Genomic DNA, 20,029 nt, shown 5'->3' with positions numbered 1-20,029 from the left:
GAGAGGGATAGTGTGTGTGTGTGTGTGTGTGAGAGAGAGAGAGGGACTGATATTTCCACCTAAGCATGATCAAACAAATCCCCCCTCCCTCCCCCCCCACAAAAAAAACACCACCACCACATTTTATGCAGGCCAAAAAGTATCCAAAAGGAGGGGGCAAGGCAAGAGAATAAAACTGAGAGGAAGGATAAAGGAGGAAGGGGAAGAGAGATCCACTGGCGACGCATTCCTTCATCACGGCCTGGAAACCTATGCAGGGAGTACGGCTTCACACACAAACAGGCTTCATGAGTCCAAGGCGAGTGAATTTCACATTCACTTTGCTTCCAATCCTGAAGCTTTCTCCACTTGTTGTGGCAATTGAACACAGCACAGCTGCGACCTGAACTTCTCCGATTAATGCTCATTGTGAATCTTACAAGAAATCTGCTCAATTGGTTCAAAATAAAAAAAATCGAACGAATGTACCAAATACCCTATTGACTTGTGTAGTATAAAAGTTGATTCGCCCACCGCAGCATGGCGACCAGTCTGCTGCCCTCTCACGTTGTGAAATTGGTCTATATCCTCCTGCACAAGCAAGCAATCACTTGACTTTCTTCATACACACCCTTAACCAACATACCATTAGAACCGCCCCTGCTTTACACATAACATTAATCTCTCCTTTGCAGTCTTTCTTATATAAATTTATTTTTTGCTTCCTGCAAGAACGATGAACCATGCAGCATATGGACAGAATTGATAAAAGAATTTCATTTTTGTTTTCTCCTGACACAATTACTTGAAAACGATATCAAAATAAAAGGACAAGTCCACCCCCACAAAGTTGATTTGAATAAAAAGAGAAAAATCAAACAAGTGTAACACTGAAAATTTCATCAAAATCTGATGTAAAGATATTAAATTATGACATTTTTAAAGTTTCGCTTGACCACACATAACAGTTTATATGTACATCCAGGTCGGTATGCAAACTATTTCTTTTTATTCTACTAGATGAAATATTCGAATTTCTCTTCATTGTCAAGTGAACCCAAGATTAGTCACTCCCTGAGCATGTGGAATTTGCATTATTTTAATAATATCATTTAGTTTAGTCAAGTTGGCCCTCAATGTCAAATCTGTAAAAAAATGAAATGTTGTACAATTCATACAACAAAAACAAAAGAAATAGTGAAGGACATCATTGACTGTCTCATTTGCATGCCACTGATCTCCACATACTGATCTCCACATATAACTGTGTTGTGAAAAATAACCCAAATTTATAAATGTCATAACGTTCCTATTTTACATCCATTTTTGATGAAATATTCGGCATTATGCTAGGTTGATTTTTTTCTATTAATTCAAATCGAATTCTTTCTGGGGAGGACTTGACCTTTAAAATCAAAGCTTATATGTACATGTGTAGTAGACAGAGCAGTTTATTTTGTACATTATTTTTTTTAAAAGTAGATTGAAATTCTTTACATAATGATACGAAGATTGAATAGACTGTTTACATTTTCTTAACAATGCATCAGAAACTCTGAATAAAAACAGATAAACAATGGATTAAAAAAAGTTTAGTCAAGATTTTAAACTCTACAGCTAAAGCATGAATATCACAGGTAATTAGGCAATTATATTTCTGAAAGAAATTAAAGGATGATTCTATCATAAAATAGTAATATCAAACAAATGATAATAGCTTGCAATGTATATATAGTGCTTACTACAGAAATGTATCTTAGTGCCTATGAAAATAGGTGGGAAAAAAAGGATATTCAGCAAAAATGATATATAATTTAAATTTGATAAATTAGGAAGCTGCATATGCTTAGAAATATGACCATTTAATTAACAAAGAGGTTTTGATATTGAAATCATGAGGCTTCAAACATTGATTGTTGTTTAAAAAAAATGGTATAAAAATAGACTTGAATCATAAGAATGACCAAGACCATCTCATGCCAAACTTAGTTAAGCATGAGCAAAATGTTGCTTATACCTCTCACATCCCTGCTTATACATTAGCCCATCGTGTGTGTCATTTATTTCCTGGAATTCACATCCCAAACCTTTTGTCAAACAAGAAAAATGTTGTGAATTTGGGTTTTTAAAAGCAAGATGGTCATTTGATCACTAATGATAAATCGGAATGCATGAATACATCCTATCAACTAAGCTACCATTTTGTGATCACAAGTGTCCACTTTCATACACAGATAATCCAATGGAATGCTTAATACCCAAAGCACATGGTCCTTTTCTATTGACAACAGAATGCAGGCAGGAATTCATCAAAGAGAGGAGCAACGGATACCTGCAATAAGGATCAAAACAAAATGAATATTAAAAAATTTGCTCTTCGTTATTCTTTCTGGAAATATATCTTCATTGATCAAGCAATTAATACCCCCTTTACCTGAAGAGCAAAATGCATTTTTTTTTACTATTTTTCATTTCTCCTGCAATACAAAAGTTAGCAGATTATCTATATATTTTTTTCTTCTGTGAAATCTTTAAAATTGTCTTATTTCACATATAAAGAGTATAAAATTACAAGAAAATTTGACCAACAAGATTGAAATTTGATTAAATACAGTATGTAGTAGGGGCCAATATATGTTTTCTTCATTATCACATACATCTAGTAGGTGTTGAATACAGAGAATATCAAATTGAAAACTGAGTGTGTATACCAACCTATACATTTACAGAAGACCTGTTTTTCCTGCTAAGTACAGGGCTTGTTCCCCATCAGGACTCCTGATGTAGACATGGCCCCAATCGATAGCACCTACGACTCTTGGAAACCTGTAGCAATCATCAAATTGTCGCTGGGTGGTTTGAATTTCTCGTCATCGGACACTTCATTAACTGTTACTCCTTGCCATTGCCTCAGAAAAATCTTTGATGATTCTGCACACGGATGACTATGATATAGTTGCTTTGTCTGCTTGCATCTTCTAAAAGGTACCTTTAGTTAATGAATGATAAGTGATGTTGTGTAATTACTTTATTGATATGAAAGTCAATTGATACTTTACCATTTACATTTGCAAACATTGTGCTTCTGTTATGAGCTGATGTTTATGATGCACTGGAACTGATTAAAGAGATTTTTCTTAGATTCACTAAAAAAAATCTACTGCAATAACAATCCATGCAAAATGGAGAATATCTCTCTTAAGCTGGAATGACATACCAATATTTCTTTTTGGGTGATTATAAACCATCCTTCATGATAATTTCCCACTTGAATGACATATTTGTATTAAAAAATGTTGCTACATTGTAAAAAAATGAGAGAAAAATAAAATCCCCACCCATTTGCAACCCAAAGGGTTACATATTTCATTTCCACAAAAACCTTTCTCTGAAATACCCCAACACTCCCCCTCCCCTGTACTCCTGACTGAAAGCAGAAACAAAAATCATACAATTTGGATGATGAATTATATTAGGTTTTGCATTAATTATTTCTGTAAACCATGTGCATGTTATCATTAATATGCAAGAAGTGGCCTGATGATGTCACATCCACACATTTTCCATACATAAATGTACAAGGGTTCCACGATATTTGCTCTGGCGACAATTACTTAATGGAAAATCTGCATGCTATGCAAAACATAAAACTTAATTTTCATGACTAGATACTTCCAACCCTTGATCCTTACATTATTCTGAACTCGCAATAACTATCTTAAATATATAATCAGCAGTCAACCACATTTTTACATTCCTGGAGGAAAAAAATGAACGATTATAATTTCAAATCACTAGAGAACAAGTGGGGATGTGAATATTACATATTCATGAGGATACACAGAACTGTTTCCCCCAAGTAATGTAAAACTTTAAAATTGAATCAATTCAAAATTCTCCATCCAATATTGATGGTTTTTGCGAGCCGAATTTTTCTTTATAAAAATCTCATTATTTTTGGCCTGGAGAATCGCTTTCATAGAACATAATTTGACCCCCCCCCCCAATTACCTTCTGCTTTATAGTTCGCATATGCAAACTCACCAATGGCATAAAAACAAAGTCCTGTCAAAACATGTAACATGTCAGGCAATGTGTTGTTTCTCTCTGTTGGTAGCCCACTCTAAAAGGTTCATCCTTGTAGCATTCAAATGGATTCTTCTTGTCTCTTAATCCATGCTGTGGTCTTCCTATGTGTTGCTGAATCTGCATGGAAGTTGAAAGATTGTTTTTAAGAGTCATCATGAATGGGCAATTTACTCTTTGAATTTCATTTAATTCAAAAGTGTTTAAAGTGAGGAACAGAATGTCAAAGATTATACAGAAATCCCTAAAAAAAGATAGGATAAAAATGTCTAATTGTCATGAGTAGCTTTTCTATTTACCTACATGTACTTGTAAATGTGAAGAAAGAAAACTGCCAATTGTTGCTGATCATCATCATTGATCAAACCATGCGCGTCTAAGAGATGCTGAATCACTTTCAATTGGCTTGAATAGTGAAGGCAAGGCACTAATTTTATGGAACATTGTTTACACAAAAAGAGGGTATTGCTTGCGAGTGACTTTCGAATAACATATTTTCATGAATCTTCATCAAAGTCTCATTAAACTTTTTATTCTACATCCACCCCCCCCCCGGCATTCATAAGACTATGCTTTTTTCTCTCTTTTAAATAAATATTCAACAAAATGTCAGGATTAATTGGAGATCAACAAGCCTTTAAAAAAAAGCTAGTGACCAGTACACATATGCTTATAACATACAAGCAAGGTCCCCCCTCTTCCTTTTTGTCAATTACTATGACAAGAATGAAAAAGTAACATACATGATACATTAACAATTACAAGATGAATTCAAATCACAGAAATAACACTAAATGCAAAATGCCATTTTAATGATATCTAATTTTTTTCAATATGAATTGATAAGACATACCTCACTCTGTTGCAAGAAGGCACAGCAGTTCAAAAATGTGAGCCATGTTTGTCGTCTTGATTGATCACAATCTCACAATCTGCCGAGTATGGTCTGTTTCTGATATGGAAGGAAAAAAAAGAATGAAAAAATATTTATTCATCAATCATACTGCAATGTACTAGGCCTTATATCAAAGAAAAAAATAAAAAGCAGGTACAATTGTAGAATGATAAAATCCGCTGTTTCAAAGGAGTCTTTCAACATTTTCTGATTTTTTTGTGAGAGGGGATGCTGCGGAGCCACATGAAGTCTCAGGGGAGCATATCTCTGACAGAAATAAACCTATTTATCGGTCTACTACAAATGTTTAGAACTAAAGATCAAATGCACTTGTAGTTATGTGCGGTCTCGTGTGGATTTAACATTGGAAGGACACCTTGTGAAAAAAAATACTTGAAACAAAGAGAGTGGGGTAGAGAAAATAACCCCCAAAAGATAGAATTTTCAAAGTTAGACCTCAGTTAGAATTACTCAAATTATTCAATTAGGCCTAGGATTTCCATTATTTTTTGTTTTGACGACACCGTAAATCTAGAAGTGATCGCAAATGCGATGCCGAAGGTAAGTAAAACTTAGTTTTAGTAAAATCAAAGTCATATTAAAATTAAGTTCATATACAGCTGTTGGAGTAAACAGTGGTGAGTGGAACCCAATCTTTTTAAAACATTTTTTTTCCAAAAATATTTAAATCAGGGCTTAGCCTTAGACTCGAGTTGACCCTTATTAATTTTTTTTTTTTACTCCAACGATGTTGTAGGACTAACTCTAACATGGCTACCAGGTAAGCCTGGCCATCTATCCAAGCCAAGGCAAAGCCAGCCCAGGGTAGAATGTCTAACGTTAGACCGGCTCTTGTATTTGTAATTTTAAATTTTTTTTTATTTATTTTTATCGCTGCTCTCCTTGGTCTTGATTCACTTTTCAGACAAAATTCGATGCACAGTATTGTGTTGGCAGGGGTATCGTAGACAACAAAAATTCCATGAAAATCACACAAAATCGAAAATCACTCAAAATCACTGCCTGGCATAACTAGTATCGGCCTTTCAATCACGCCTACCTCGCCTGTGAGTGTGACTGCTAATTGCGTCTCGCACTGCACTGCTCATCTGAAAGACGTTCAAATAAAAATTCTAGGATTTCATTTTGTCCTCCCTATAGTGATAACCAAGAACGCACACAAAAATACATGGCTGGGACTGAGCAGCTTAGAGACGCGACGATAACAATGATTAAGATACCATTTCAAGTTTTCGAGTACACTTTTTGGAAAGTTAAAGCTATCAATGATAGTTACAGATGGAACTGAATTCTCCGTCATGATTTAAGCTCCAATAAATTATGTAATTTACTTACAATCTCGGTCGAAGTCGTGAAATTTTAAGCTTTAGATAAGCCGATCACACCGAATCTCGTCTCCGTCCAAAAAACTTTTTTTTTGCAGCAAACTTTTCTGCAACCGCAATGCTGCTCTCTGATTGGTTAAAACCAAGCTGACTAAATCGTGACGTCAAATGACGCGTTTTATACCCCGGTATAACTTTAGTCCACCTTTGTGAATCGCAAAAGTTAGTACCTAGGTACTAACTTTAGTCCATGGATTAAAATGACGTCAAATGACGCGTTTTATACCCCGGGTATAACTTTAGTCCACCTTTGTGAATTCGGGCCTAGGTGGATAGTTTTTTAATATTCCCTTATCCCCTTAACCTGTGTAGTTTCTGCCCTTTTTTTTGTTGTTATTCAACCCTATTCTGCCGTTCTTCATATATGGTCTAGATTGTCTTTACTTTTAATTACATACGATTAAGATAACTTTAAATTTATTCGAAGGGACCTACAATTACAAGCTTCTCTTTTTAATAAGTCCCTCATTTTCATTTTCACATGCTAACTGTGATCTATAATTTGTCTACTTATCAAATTGTATCTGGAATATAAAGAATTCTTTATATTTCATCTATTTCTTATGAATTTGTTAATTAATTTTTGAAGTATTCTTACAACACTTATTCTGCTTTGTACATTTATACATACAGTGGCGTGCCGTCGGTCATGACATGGGGGGGGGGGGGCACCAGCAAAAATTTTGAGTCACTAGTGAGCGCGCGATGCGCGCCCAGTTGACAGGTATACTGACCTAATAGAGTCAGTGCCATTAAACATTTTTTTTTATATTCAGACTTAAAAGGGACACTTCAATTAATCTTTTGTAATCATGATACGTACGTGTCTCACTAAATAATGCAAGCGCGAAGCGCGAGCTGAAATTTTTGTAAGTATTGACCCCAAACAGGAAGATTTTAAAATTTTTAATTGAGTACTATATTTAGGAATCCATAAGAGTATACACATCTCACCATAGTCATCTAATGCGAGTGCCAACAAGCGCTTGCTGATTTTGTTAGAATTACATCTAAACATGCACATAATGCACTTGTAATCATGATTAACATACCAATCTCACTGATCAAATCTTGCGAGGGCGAAGCGCGAGCTAGAAATTTAGGAAATTCAGACCCGAAGAGGGACATTGTTTGTAGGAATTCACGAAGACCATACGTAGTTCACTTAACATATGATGCGAGCGCGAAGCGCGAGCTGAAAAATGTTGATATTCAGATCAGAAAAAGGGACATTTTAAGGACTGATTCTAGGAATTCATGGAGAGCAGACATATTTCACCAATCCACTACTGCGAAGGAAATGTTTTTATTAAGACTTTAAAATGGTGCAATCACTTTAAGTAGTCTTGAAAAAGAAGCATACTATTGTACATAAAACAATAATCACTCGAAGTGCATCGAATTATATTTGGCAGCATGTTGTATATTGACTTGAAAACTGGAAGATTTAGTATTACAGGGTTATATATCTCGTTAAACAAACAATGCGAGCACTATAGGAACAATGAAGACATAGGACCTGAGCAAATTATGTTTCGTAAATTTATGAAAAAATGTTTCTTATGTAATATAACATAATTACGATATAATATAACATTATAATGAACAATAATATCTTCCCACTACGTTATTTTCCTTGGTCCCTCTTTTTCTCCTTTCCTCCTTTTTTGGTCTGCCAATTGGGGGAGCACGTGCCCCCCATGCCCCCCTTAGTTACGCCACTGTATACATATATGCATATATATGTTTATTATCAGAAAATGGAAGTGAAATAAACTAAACTGAAAATGAAAATAGATAGATAGATGGAGAGACTGACAGACAGACACACAGATAGATAGACAGATAGATAGACAGATAGATAGACATACAGATAGATAGATAGATAGATGGATACATATATCATGTAGGTAGATGGATAGACAGACACATAGATATTCTTTAATTGTAAGATAGGGTTCTATATATATAGTTTTTATCATTGAAATTGTTCATGACAATGAACAAGATGAAATTAATCATTTGTGTAATATTGATGATTTGCATAATATATGTTTTTGAAATTAATATTTACTATTAATGATGTCATAATAAAAATGGCATTACAACAATTTTATGATGACGATGGTTTGCATTCATCGTGCTAGCTGTACGGGAAAATATTGTCAAGTATAAACAGAGCAATTGCAATATTGGTTGACGCCCCCTATCGATACAGATATGCATGCTCGAGCGCATGATAAACAACGTGTTGGACGAGTTATTGTTTTAAAGAAGTTTTGTTTAACTTTCAAGCTTGTTGTCTGCATACCGGAAATCTTGGAGCCTGTGTCTCTGTCTCTGAGACTGAGAGTAAAACTGTTGTAGCGTGAGGACTAAAGTCGTTAATTATATTAGGCCTAATTAGGGTCTTTTGACATCTTGATCTTGCTTACTGCTACGCCGTAGCCGTCGTCACGGCCTTCGCTGTATTCGTACGTGTGTTAACTGTTAATTGGTAAGAATTCTTTCATGTCACACATGTGTAGGCCTACGGCACGTACGGTATGGCACGGGCATCTGCATGATAGAACACGTCTGTTATTAATACTGTACAAGTGGTTTGTTGCAAGAAACTTATATGCAATTGATTGCAAATTTCAAGTGTAAATTTAAATACAAGAGACATATCGATGTTAACTTTAGCTTAGCTAGCAAATCTGTTTATGGAAGATAATCAGACATAATAATGATAAGGGACTTGGCCCTAGCTAGGGAGTAGGGTAATCCTGTTTTCGGGGTCCAAATTATATTAGGTTGATAGCTTCAGGCAAAAGTCACAAATGCACTTACAATGCAATGAGAATAAGTCGTCCGCAAGCTACAAGGCCGTGAACGTACGAGCGCGCTCGATCGCCTATCGGCCTGGCTGGTCAATTGACTGCACTCCCGGGAATCAAGCTAAAGGTGGGGGGGGGGGGCAATAGATACATATATATTGCTATATACCACCTCCTCTGTTTGAGGGGATTTTATTAATTGTGGCATTGGGGTACATTTTAGGGCATAATGCAAATGATGACATTGGCAGCAAGGAGAAGGGGTGGTGGCAAGAGGGGATGAACCGCTCCATTATTAAGGGGCACAGGCACAAGGGGGGGGGTCCAATAGATACATATATATTGCTATATAACATCTCTGTTTGAGGGGATTTTTATTAATTGTGGCATTGGGGGGTACATTTTAGGGCATAATGATGACATTGGTAGCAAGGAGAAGGGGTGGTGGCAAGAGGGGATGAACTGCTCCATTATTAAGGGGCACAGGCACAAGGGGGGTCCAATAGATACATAGGGGTCATTCCATGCCAATTCACGCAATGAAAGTGCAATTTTGCACGCGACCCTCTCGGAATTCGTTGTAAATTTGTATACATAAAATTCACCATGGCCTAAGCACAAAACAAAAAAATTAGTCAAATTGGTCCATCGGTTCTCGCGCTACAGCCCGCCCTTTTCTCCTTGTTTTGACAAAAGTGGGTGTGACCTTCAACTTTCAATGGCCATTGTGTCGTAACGTGTTGACCAATTTTCACGAAACTGGTACCATTTAATAGGAAATTCAGAGAGGAATCCAAAACATGCATCAAATAATGTATTGGAGCGACTTATAAGGTCGTGACCCTTGACCTATTCTTTGACCTTGAATTTGACCCCCGGACAAATAATTTTTTGACTTGATTTTCGTGTATGTTAATTATTTGTATGATATTGACAAAATATGTTAAAACCAATGATGATATTTTATTTCTTCACCTTTAAAAACTCTTCCAAAGATATCATGAATGAAATTTCACTCTAGTCCGACATACTGATATTCATGTTAGTAAAGTGTTTACCAGTTACATGATTTCTTCCAGTCTTTAAGTCACAGTATGCAAACACATGATAAGAAATTAAGCTCATCAGTTCACAAATGAAACATTAAACATTTATGCTCATGAATAGGTATCTGTTTAGGCATTTTTTATTTTCAGCAATATATATCATATATGTATATTAGGGATCCTTAAATAAGCATATACTCAACAATTTGATGATAAAAGGACCAGGTAAACACTTTACTAAGAAGAATATATACATATATGATATATATTGCTGAACATAAAAATGCCTAAACTGATACATACTGATGAGCATAAATGTTTAATGTTTCATTTGTAAACTGATGAGCTTAATTTCTTTTAGTTTATGTGTTTTCATACTGTGACTTAAAGATTGGAAGAAATCATGTAACTTTTGAACACTTTACTAACATGAATATCAGTATGTGGGACTAGAGTGAAATTTCATGGTATCTTTGGAAGAGTTTTTAAAGGTGAAGAAATAAAATGTCATCATTGGTTATAACATATTTTGTCAATATCATACAAATAATTAACATACACGAAAATCAAGTCAAAAAATTATTTGTCCGGGGGTCAATTTCAAGGTTAAAGAATAGGTCAAGGGTCACGACCTTATAAATCGCTCCAATACATTATTACATGCATGTTTTGGATTCCTCTCTGAATTTCCTTTTAAATAGTACCACTTTCGTGAAAATTGGTCAACACGTTATGACGCAATGGCAATTGAAAGTTGAAGGTCACGCCCATTTTTGTCAAAACAAGGAGAAAAGGGCGGGCTGTAGCGCGAGAACCGACGGACCAATTTGAATAATTTTTCTGTTTTGTGCTTGGGCCATGTTGAATTTTATGTATACCAATTTACAACGAATTCTGAGACGGTCGGGTGCAACCACTGGGTGAATCCAGATGGAATGACATATATATTGCTATATAACACCTCTGTTTGAGGGGATTTTATTAATTGTGGCATTGGGGAATTAACGAACCTTCGGAATAACGAGCATCACCCATAACTATACATATGCACGCTCACACATTTACCAACAAACATACACATATACACAAACCCATACTCATGCACACATACAAACAACTACACACACAGACATGCACGTGATCGCAATCACTCATTCACTCACAATTTTACTCGATCACGCACTTGCTCTTTACATACAATACGCTGTTATTAAACACCATGCCATAAATAAAATAATCTCATAGTATACCGAAGGGGTGCTTTATACACGTAGCAATACATGTATCTATCACCCAAACCCCTTGTGCCCCCCTTGCACCCCCTTAATATCAGACAGGTTCATCCCCTCTTGCCACCACCCCTTCCCTTGCTACCAATGTCATCATTATGCCCTAAAATGTACCCCCAATGCCACAATTAATAAAATCCCCTCAAACAGAGGTGTTATATAGCAATATATATGTATCTATTGGACCCCCCTTGTGCCTGCGCCCCTTAATAATGGAGCAGTTCATCCCCTCTTGCCACCACCCCTTCTCCTTGCTAGTGATGTCATCATTATGCCTAGGGCCTATATCTAAATAATGAATTATTTGCAGTATTGCACACATATTATTTCTAGTCATATACTAAATGGCTGCTAACTTCACCAAACTCATCTCTGCAAGCAGGCTGCATATCACACAGTCAATGACATTAATTTTTACACCTGAATTCTGCAACACCCATTTCCCTACCCACGGTAGACAGGAAAATGAGGAATAACCGTCGTTCCTGGGATTTAGATCTATTCAAATCAACAATTTCTGACATTTTACTATAGGAACTAATAGGACCATTCACCAACGGTAATGTGTTAGTGCGACCCTGCATGTGTAATCTGGCATGACAATTCGGGGAGCGGGTTTTGTCCCGATTTTTCATTTCTTTTAGATTCTAAATAACATATTATCTTGAACGAAGGCCCACTATTTTTGTCAGACTCTAATCTTTATATTAATACAATGCAAAATGTATAAAATATCGAAAATATACGTTACCGACGAGTTATTCCCCGGGTTAATCCTTAATTTTTAATTTTCTGCCGGAGAGGAAAATATGGAAGCCGTCAACAAGTTGTGCTTTTATCAAGGCTTTCCGATTAAATTTTTGTTATCTTGGCCAATCAATGCAAGCGACAAGTTCCGAACGCACGGACGTTTACATGTACAAGAGCAAAGCAGCGGCACAAATTGCGATATGTAGCGACTGGTATATACGTTTGTAGATGATGACGTCATCCAAGATGGCAATTTATGTCGACCAATGAAATGATCAAAGATGACAATGTTTTGATCGTCTTTTTAAATAGACCAAAACTAAGCAAATGATTTACATGTAGGCCCCTAAAACCTAGGGGCCGATTGCACTTTGCAAGAACCGTCTTTCGTGTTGCTTATTTATTATGATGCGCCATCATGTGAAACGCATTTTAAATAAATTGCCTTCAAACATATATTATTCATCCGTTAAAGTAAACAAAATCTTTGTTTATAAAATGATATGATATATAATGAAATTGTATACCAATCGATTTAAATGGTAGTTAACAAATTTTATTTGTTTATCATAGTACATTTCATAAATATCCTGCATACAGTGCATCATAAAAGATGGGCGACACAAAAGACGGTCCTTGGAAAGATTCTTTCGTGCAATCAGCCTCAGGATTACCGAAGATAATTAGCATTCAACTGGAATTTGTAGTTAGTTAGATCTACAAGCTGTATGATTGAATTTAAAACCTAAAATTAACTTGGAATCAATTGCAAGTGCAAGTTTCTTGCAACACCCCATAAGTTAGTAGGCCTAGATCTAGACAAAAAAAGCCATTTGTTATGGGGAAATTTGAATATTTCTGACATTGACTGGCCTTGCCTTTAGACAGATGACAAGATGTTATGCATGCAGGGAGGGTGAGATCAGTGGTGTAAACTTTGGGCTTGTTATTTGTAACCTCGATTTTTTTTCTCCATTTCTCCTGTAGGCCTGATATATGTAAGTGGTATAGTCTAGAACTAATTAGACCCTATTTAGAAATATAGAAAATGTGGACCATTTGGTGGTGTTTTAATTTGGTACAAATATAGTGCATACAAAGAGTGTTAAAAATAGAATTTACACATGGTGGCAAAAGTGGTTTTTGTCTCACCTGCATAGCAGAGTGAGAATATAGTTGCCACTTTTCCGGTGGCAGCGGCGGCGACGGCTGCGGCGTCAAGATCAAATCTTAACCTGAGGTTAAGTTTTTGAAATGACATCATAACTTAAAAAGTATATGGACCTAGTTCATGAAACTTGGTCATAGGGTTGATCAAGTATTACTGAACATCCTGCATGAGTTTCACGTCACATGACCAAGGTCAAAAGGTCATTTAGGGTCGATGAACTTTGGCCGAATTGGGGGTATCTGTTGAATTTTCATCATAACCTTAAAAGTTTATGGATCTGATTCATGAAACTTGGACATAATAGTAATCAAGCATCACTGAACCTTTTGTGTAAGTTTCAGGTCTCATGATTAAGGTCAAAGGTCATTTAGGGTCAATGAACTTTGGATGAATCGGGGTATGTGTTGAATTACCATCATAACTTTGAAAGTTTATTGGTCTAGTTCGTTAAACTTGGACATTAGAGTAATCAAGCATCACTGAACATTTTGTGCAAGTTTCCAGTCTCATGATTAAGGTCTAAGGTCATTTAGGGTCAATGAACTTTGGCCGAATTGGGGGTATCTGTTGAATTACCATCATAACTTTGAAAGTTTATGGATCTGATTCATGAAACTTGGACATAAAAGTAATCAAGCATCACTGAACCTTTTGTGCAAGTTTCAGGTCTCATGATTAAGGTCAAAGGTCATTTAGGGTCAATGAACTTTGGATGAATCGGGGTATGTGTTGAATTACCATCATAACTTTGAAAGTTTATTGGTCTAGTTCGTTAAACTTGGACATTAGAGTAATCAAGCATCACTGAACATTTTGTGCAAGTTTCAGGTCTCATGATTAAGGTCTAAGGTCATTTAGGGTCAATGAACTTTGGCCGAATTGGGGGTATCTGTTGAATTACCATCATAACTTTGAAAGTTTATTGGTCTAGTTTGTTAAACTTGGACATTAGAGTAATCAAGTATCACTGAACATCCTGTTCGAGTTTCAGGTCACATGATCAAGGTCAAAGGTCATGTAAGGTCAATGAACTTTGGCCATGTTGGGGTTTTTTGTTGAATAACCATCATATCTCTGTAAGTTTATTGGTCTAGTTCATAAAAAAGTGGACATAAGAGTAACCATGTATCACTGAACCTCTTGTGCGAGTTATAGTAGTATTCAAAGTCAGCACTGCTGCTATATTGAACCGCGTGATGCAGGTGAGACGGGCAGAGGCATTCCACTTGTATTTGAATAATTTAGTTGTGTGCGCATTGGTTGCTATGGGAGGCCATATCTTAGCAACCATTTGACCTTGGGGCAAAATATTTCAGATTTTTCCGTCAGACACTTGGGGCAACATTTGGTGCGAGTTTAAAGAAAATCGAAGAGGGTCTGGTGACAAATTGTCTGAAAATTGGTTGATTTGATGTGGATTGACCCATATTTCATTTGAATTTCCTCTTTTATCACATCTATCCATAGATCATGTGTTTTTTCTACATGAGGGCATGTAATACATATATTTTAAGAATACATCATGGATAAAGAGTTTGTCTCATAACAAAAAGCAAAAACAGACATTTTGAGGGTATTTTATAGTCTACCAAAGGGAAAGTTGTTCATTAATGACATCACACATCCTTGTCGCATTGCCAATTCAAATGCTCATAACTTTCTCATTATTTGTCCGATTTTTCTCAAACTTTCTTTATTCTTATTCTTTGATTTTTCTGTTTTTACAGAAAGGTTTCATTCCCCTTTAATTTATATTTTATGTGTTACTTTTCTCAAGACAGTTTACATGTACATCAGTTCAGTTGAAATTGAAGACTTCTTCAAAGCCAAGTTTCAGTTTTTGTCAACTCAAGGAGCATTTGCAGCCTCATTTGTGTGTAAGTATATTTTTAATATAAGTAGATCTAGGCCTACTTGGTGATTCAAAATGTTTCTAAATATGTTTTTTAGCAGTTCATTAAAGTAGCATAATTTGATGCACATGATTTGTCTGTGCAGTGTTATGTGCCAGTCAGATAATGCTCTCTGATCAGTGTTGCTTTTAAAGGGTAATAGAATAAAAGGAGAATTGGTTGAGTGTGCTGTCAGTTTTAGATATTTGATTGTGAAATTTGGTGTATAATGTAGGGATGTACATGTAGGGACAATATATTGAGATTTTTATTTCATGAGACCAAAGGTCACAAATTCTATAAAATACTTAAACATAAACCATTCTTGACATAACTTAAAAAATTATTTTATGGATCTACTTTAAATGTGGATTATATGTGCATAGGGATGTGGCAATGATCTGATTACTAATTGAGGTTATAAGATGAAAGGTGAAAGGTCACAAATTTAATAAAATACATTAAAAAACAGACCATTCTTGCAATAACATAAAAATTGTTTCACAGATATACTTCGAACTTGGTTTGGGTTAACAATGGTTTGGTTAAGTTTTGGGGTGATGAGTTCAAAGATGTTTTTAAGAGCGATCTAGTTCAATATCACATGTGTGTATTATTATTTTTTTTAAACAGGTAATTTCAGAGTCTCATCTTGAGGCAATTCAGCGAAGGCTTGCGCTGAAGGTGTTTATATTGTTATTTCTGTGTACAGTAGGTATATTTTTATTACATCTTCCATGTTAAGATTCATTATGTATTATGTTTTTTTTGGGGGGGGTGGGGTGGGGGAGTGTTTCATTAATCCTATTACATGTATACATAATGTAGCAAAAAAATGCTTTTCTCTTTCCTTTTTTGGGGCTATCTATTTTCAATAGCGAGACTGTACAGGATTGTACAGAAAAAATAGCATATCTACTTTTTTCATTATCTTTTATGGGTCAATCGACATCAAATCAACCAATTTTCAGACAATTTGTCACTCGACCAACTTTGATTTTCTTTAAACTTGCACCAAATGTTCCCAGAAGTGTCTGATTGAAAAATATGAAATATTTTGCCCCAAGGTCAAACGGTTGCTAATATTGGCCTCTCTTAGTAATCAATGCATGTTCAACAACTGAGTTTAAATAAAATTTGCTATTTTTCATTGATTGCTGCAGCCAAGTTTGATGAGATAGAATACTCATTTTATGTAAATTGGAAGAACTTTTTGGTGTTTACATGGGCAGTATATTATGGCGCGGATCTAATCAGCTATTATTGTGCACGATGTCGTTGAAAATGGTTTTCAGCGGCCAAGTCAATGTTTTGGGGTGCCCGTTTGGAGGTTCATAACTTCCAAATTCAAAAAGGTTGGAACCCAATATTGTGTAGATTTGAAGATCATGACCATGGCTCATCCGTTTTGTTTGATTTGTTTTGTTTTGATGGGTCAATAAACTTCATTGCTTAAATTTGATGATTGAAAACCATTTTCAAAATTTCATGTATGAATTAGCAGCATAATAGATTCATATAAAGTAAAAATTCAAATATTTTTCAAATAAAGTTATGCAGCTCTTTACATTACATCACGGAAGACGTATGTACCAATTTATATAGCAAACATGCAGTATGTGGCCGAGATCCCTCGAGAGTGAGAAGTGTGGAAATACCCGGGAGAATCAATTGAGTATTAATTTTTTGTGTTTTTTCTTTTTCTCTCTCTCTCTGTTGTATTGTGTTGTTTTTGTTAGTTGTTAAATCAGTTTCATATCACTCATCTCATACCATTTCACCTTCACCCTCAGATCCTTTAGACGTAAAGGTGCGAGAAGTAAGAAACTCATTAAGAACCTCATCCCAAACTTCATATTGTAAACATTTCATTTATACCATATACCATACCATTTCATCTTCACCCTCTCACCTTTAGACGTAAAAGTGAGAGACAAAAGGAACTCATTTAGAACCTCAGAAACCTCATTTTAAACTTTCATTGGAATTTCATCTGTTGTCATGATTGGAATTATTTATCTATAACAAAGAGGAACTTTAGTTTCTGGAAAGCACCTTATTTTATTTTCCAAAACAGGTTATTTCAGAGGGCAGAAGGCCATTTCTTGGAGGTAGTTAAATTGTTATTACAGCGTAAGTATATTTATAAATATAACAAAAAAGTAATAACCCCCTCCCCCTCATTTGAGAGTACCAAAGTTTTGTACAAAATAATTTTGTAAGTAAAATTTTTGTAGACATTTTGTACTACAATTGACTTAGTTTTATGAAAATAGACCAATATGAATAAGCAATGTTAAAAGCTAAAAAAAACTTTATATATGTATGGAAGGATGGCAATGATCTGATTAGATTTTGGGGTTGTGGGGTCAAAGATCAATGGTCAAGAAATAAATAAAATACATAAAAAATACATTGTTCTTGCAATATAAAAAAAAAGGTTTCGCGGATTAACCCTAAACTTGGATCATATATGCATTGAAGGGTGTGAAGGATTTGATTTGTTTTGGTGTTTATGAGGTCAAAGATCAAAGGTCATTAATTCAATAAAGTACAAAAAAAGGAAAAAATTTGCGATAACTCGTAAACTGTTTCAGCAAACAACTTGAAACTTATTCATGTATGAATTGAGAGGTAACAATGATCTGATTAGATTTTTGGGATCACGAGGTCAAAGGTAACGAAATCAATAAAATATGTAAATATTACAATGTTCTCACGATAAGTGAAAATCTGTTTCATGGATCAAGTTCAAACTTGGGTCATATGTGTATTGAGGATGACAGTGATGTGATTAAAGGAAAATGAAACCATTGGAAGAAGATAGCCTGTGTGAAAACAGAAAAATCAAAGAAACAGATCAACAAAAGTTTGAGAAAAATCAGACAAATAATTAGAAGGTTATGAGCATTTGAATATTGCGATCATTAATGCTATAGAGATAGCAAATTGACAATGCGACAAAGATGTGTGATGTCACTTGTGAACAACGCCCCTCATTACTTTAGAAAATATTTCACTTCAATTGCCTCTTTTATCACATCTATCCATAGATCATGTGTTCTTTGTACATGAGGGCATGTAATATTTTAAAGAGTACATTATGGATAAAGACTTCGTATCATCATAGCAAAAAGCAAAAAGAGACATATTGAGGGTATTTTATAGTCCATCAAAGGGAAAGTTGTTCATCAGTGACATTACACATCCTTGTCGCATTGCCAGTAGGAGGATCTCCATGGCATTAGTGATTGCAATATTGAAACGATCATAACTTTGTCATTATTTTTCTCAAACTTTCTTTATTGTTATTCCTTGATTTTTCTGTTTTTACACAGGCCTATTTGTTTCAAAGGTTTCATTCCCCTTTAAATTTGGGATTGATGAGGTCAAAGGTCACAAATTCAATAAAATACTGTAAAAGTAGATTATCTGTTCATGCAATAGTTAAATACAAGGTTGATTATTGTAATCAACAAAAATACATTGTCAACCATAATATATTTATATATATTTTGATTATAATATTATTGTTATATTATTTTGGGGAAAGTGCTTAACTTTAATTTTCTGGGGGGAGAGGGGGATTCTCCGTAATGTGAAAAACTGTTGATGCGGCAATCCTTGATTAAATATACAATTATTTCTTCTATAAGTTATGAAAATTCACTTGTTTTCTGCTTTATATGCCTGAAATAGTTCAAGTATCAATCCCGTTTGAAAAAAACAATAAAAAACAAAAGGTAGAAAACCAGAGAAATATGTAAGAAATTATAAAAACAATAGAAAACATACCAATTTTTTAAATATAGTTTTGATTATAACTTTCAAAAGAGTCTTCAAACTAAAAATCAAAAGTTCATGGCTTATATTTAATAATTAAAAACTATTTTCAATATTTCATGTATGAATTAGCAGCATAATTGATTCATATAAAATAAAATTCAAATATTTTGCAAATAAAGGTATGCAGCTTTTTAGGTTACATCTAAAGGTTACATTTATAAAGTAAACATGTAGTTTGTGGCCGAGATCCCCTCCCCCTCCCCCCCCCCCGGAGTGAGAAGAGTGAAAATACTTGGGAGAATCAATAGAGTATTAATTTGTTTTGTTTTTTCATTTTCTCTCTCTGTGTGTTGTATTGTCGTGTTTCTGTTGGTTGTCAAATCAGTCCATATCACTCATCTCATACCATTTCACCTTCACCCTCAGATCCTTTAGACGTAAAGGTGCGAGAAGTAAGAAACTCATTTAGAACCTCATCCTAAACTTCATATTCAAAACATTTCATTCATACCATATACCATACCATTTCATTTTCACCCTCTCACCTTTAGACGTAAAGGTGAGAGACAAAAGGAACTCATTTAGAACCTCAGAAACCTCATTTTAAACTTTCATCGAAATTTCATCTGGAAGTCTGTCTACCAATTCACGACAATAACCCTTGCATTTAGAGGCTTGGGTGAGTCACAAGGAATTGGGGATTGCAACGAACAAACAGAACTTTTTAAACACATAATTCTTTTAAACACATAATTCTTTTTAAACACATAATTCTTTTAAACAACTTAAAAAACTAAAAAAAAAACTAAAAACAAACAAACAAACCCAAAACAAACAAAAAAACCTAAACTGTCTACCAATTCACGACAATAACCCTTGCATTTAGAGGCTTGGGTGAGTCACAAGGAAT

The 20,029-nt window shown here is 34.9% G+C and overlaps 2 long non-coding RNA genes across 3 annotated transcripts; one reads left to right on the top strand and one right to left on the bottom strand.

Moving 5' to 3' along the window:
• Positions 1-1,454: 1,454 nt before the first annotated feature.
• On the bottom strand, positions 1,455-6,443 carry LOC121410473. 2 transcript variants are annotated; one of them, XR_005969351.1, is made up of 5 exons: positions 6,317-6,443; positions 4,919-5,017; positions 4,024-4,185; positions 2,695-2,968; positions 1,455-2,311 (listed from the first exon to the last, which is right to left on the bottom strand). It is a non-coding gene; the product is annotated as an uncharacterized LOC121410473 (long non-coding RNA). The 2 variants fall into 2 exon arrangements; XR_005969347.1 differs by having other exon boundaries at positions 1,455-2,968.
• A 2,134-nt stretch (positions 6,444-8,577) lies between these two features.
• Positions 8,578-19,911, top strand: LOC121410425. The gene is made up of 5 exons (XR_005969336.1): positions 8,578-8,863; positions 15,219-15,318; positions 15,967-16,044; positions 17,411-17,466; positions 19,505-19,911. It is a non-coding gene; the product is annotated as an uncharacterized LOC121410425 (long non-coding RNA).
• The last annotated feature ends 118 nt before the right edge of the window (positions 19,912-20,029 follow it).

The sequence above is a fragment of the Lytechinus variegatus genome, chromosome 1 (assembly GCF_018143015.1).
Source record: "Lytechinus variegatus isolate NC3 chromosome 1, Lvar_3.0, whole genome shotgun sequence".
In the NCBI taxonomy this organism is placed as follows: domain Eukaryota; kingdom Metazoa; phylum Echinodermata; class Echinoidea; order Temnopleuroida; family Toxopneustidae; genus Lytechinus; species Lytechinus variegatus.
Note: the sequence above shows the minus strand (reverse complement) of the source record. Positions and strands in the feature narration are given on the sequence as shown.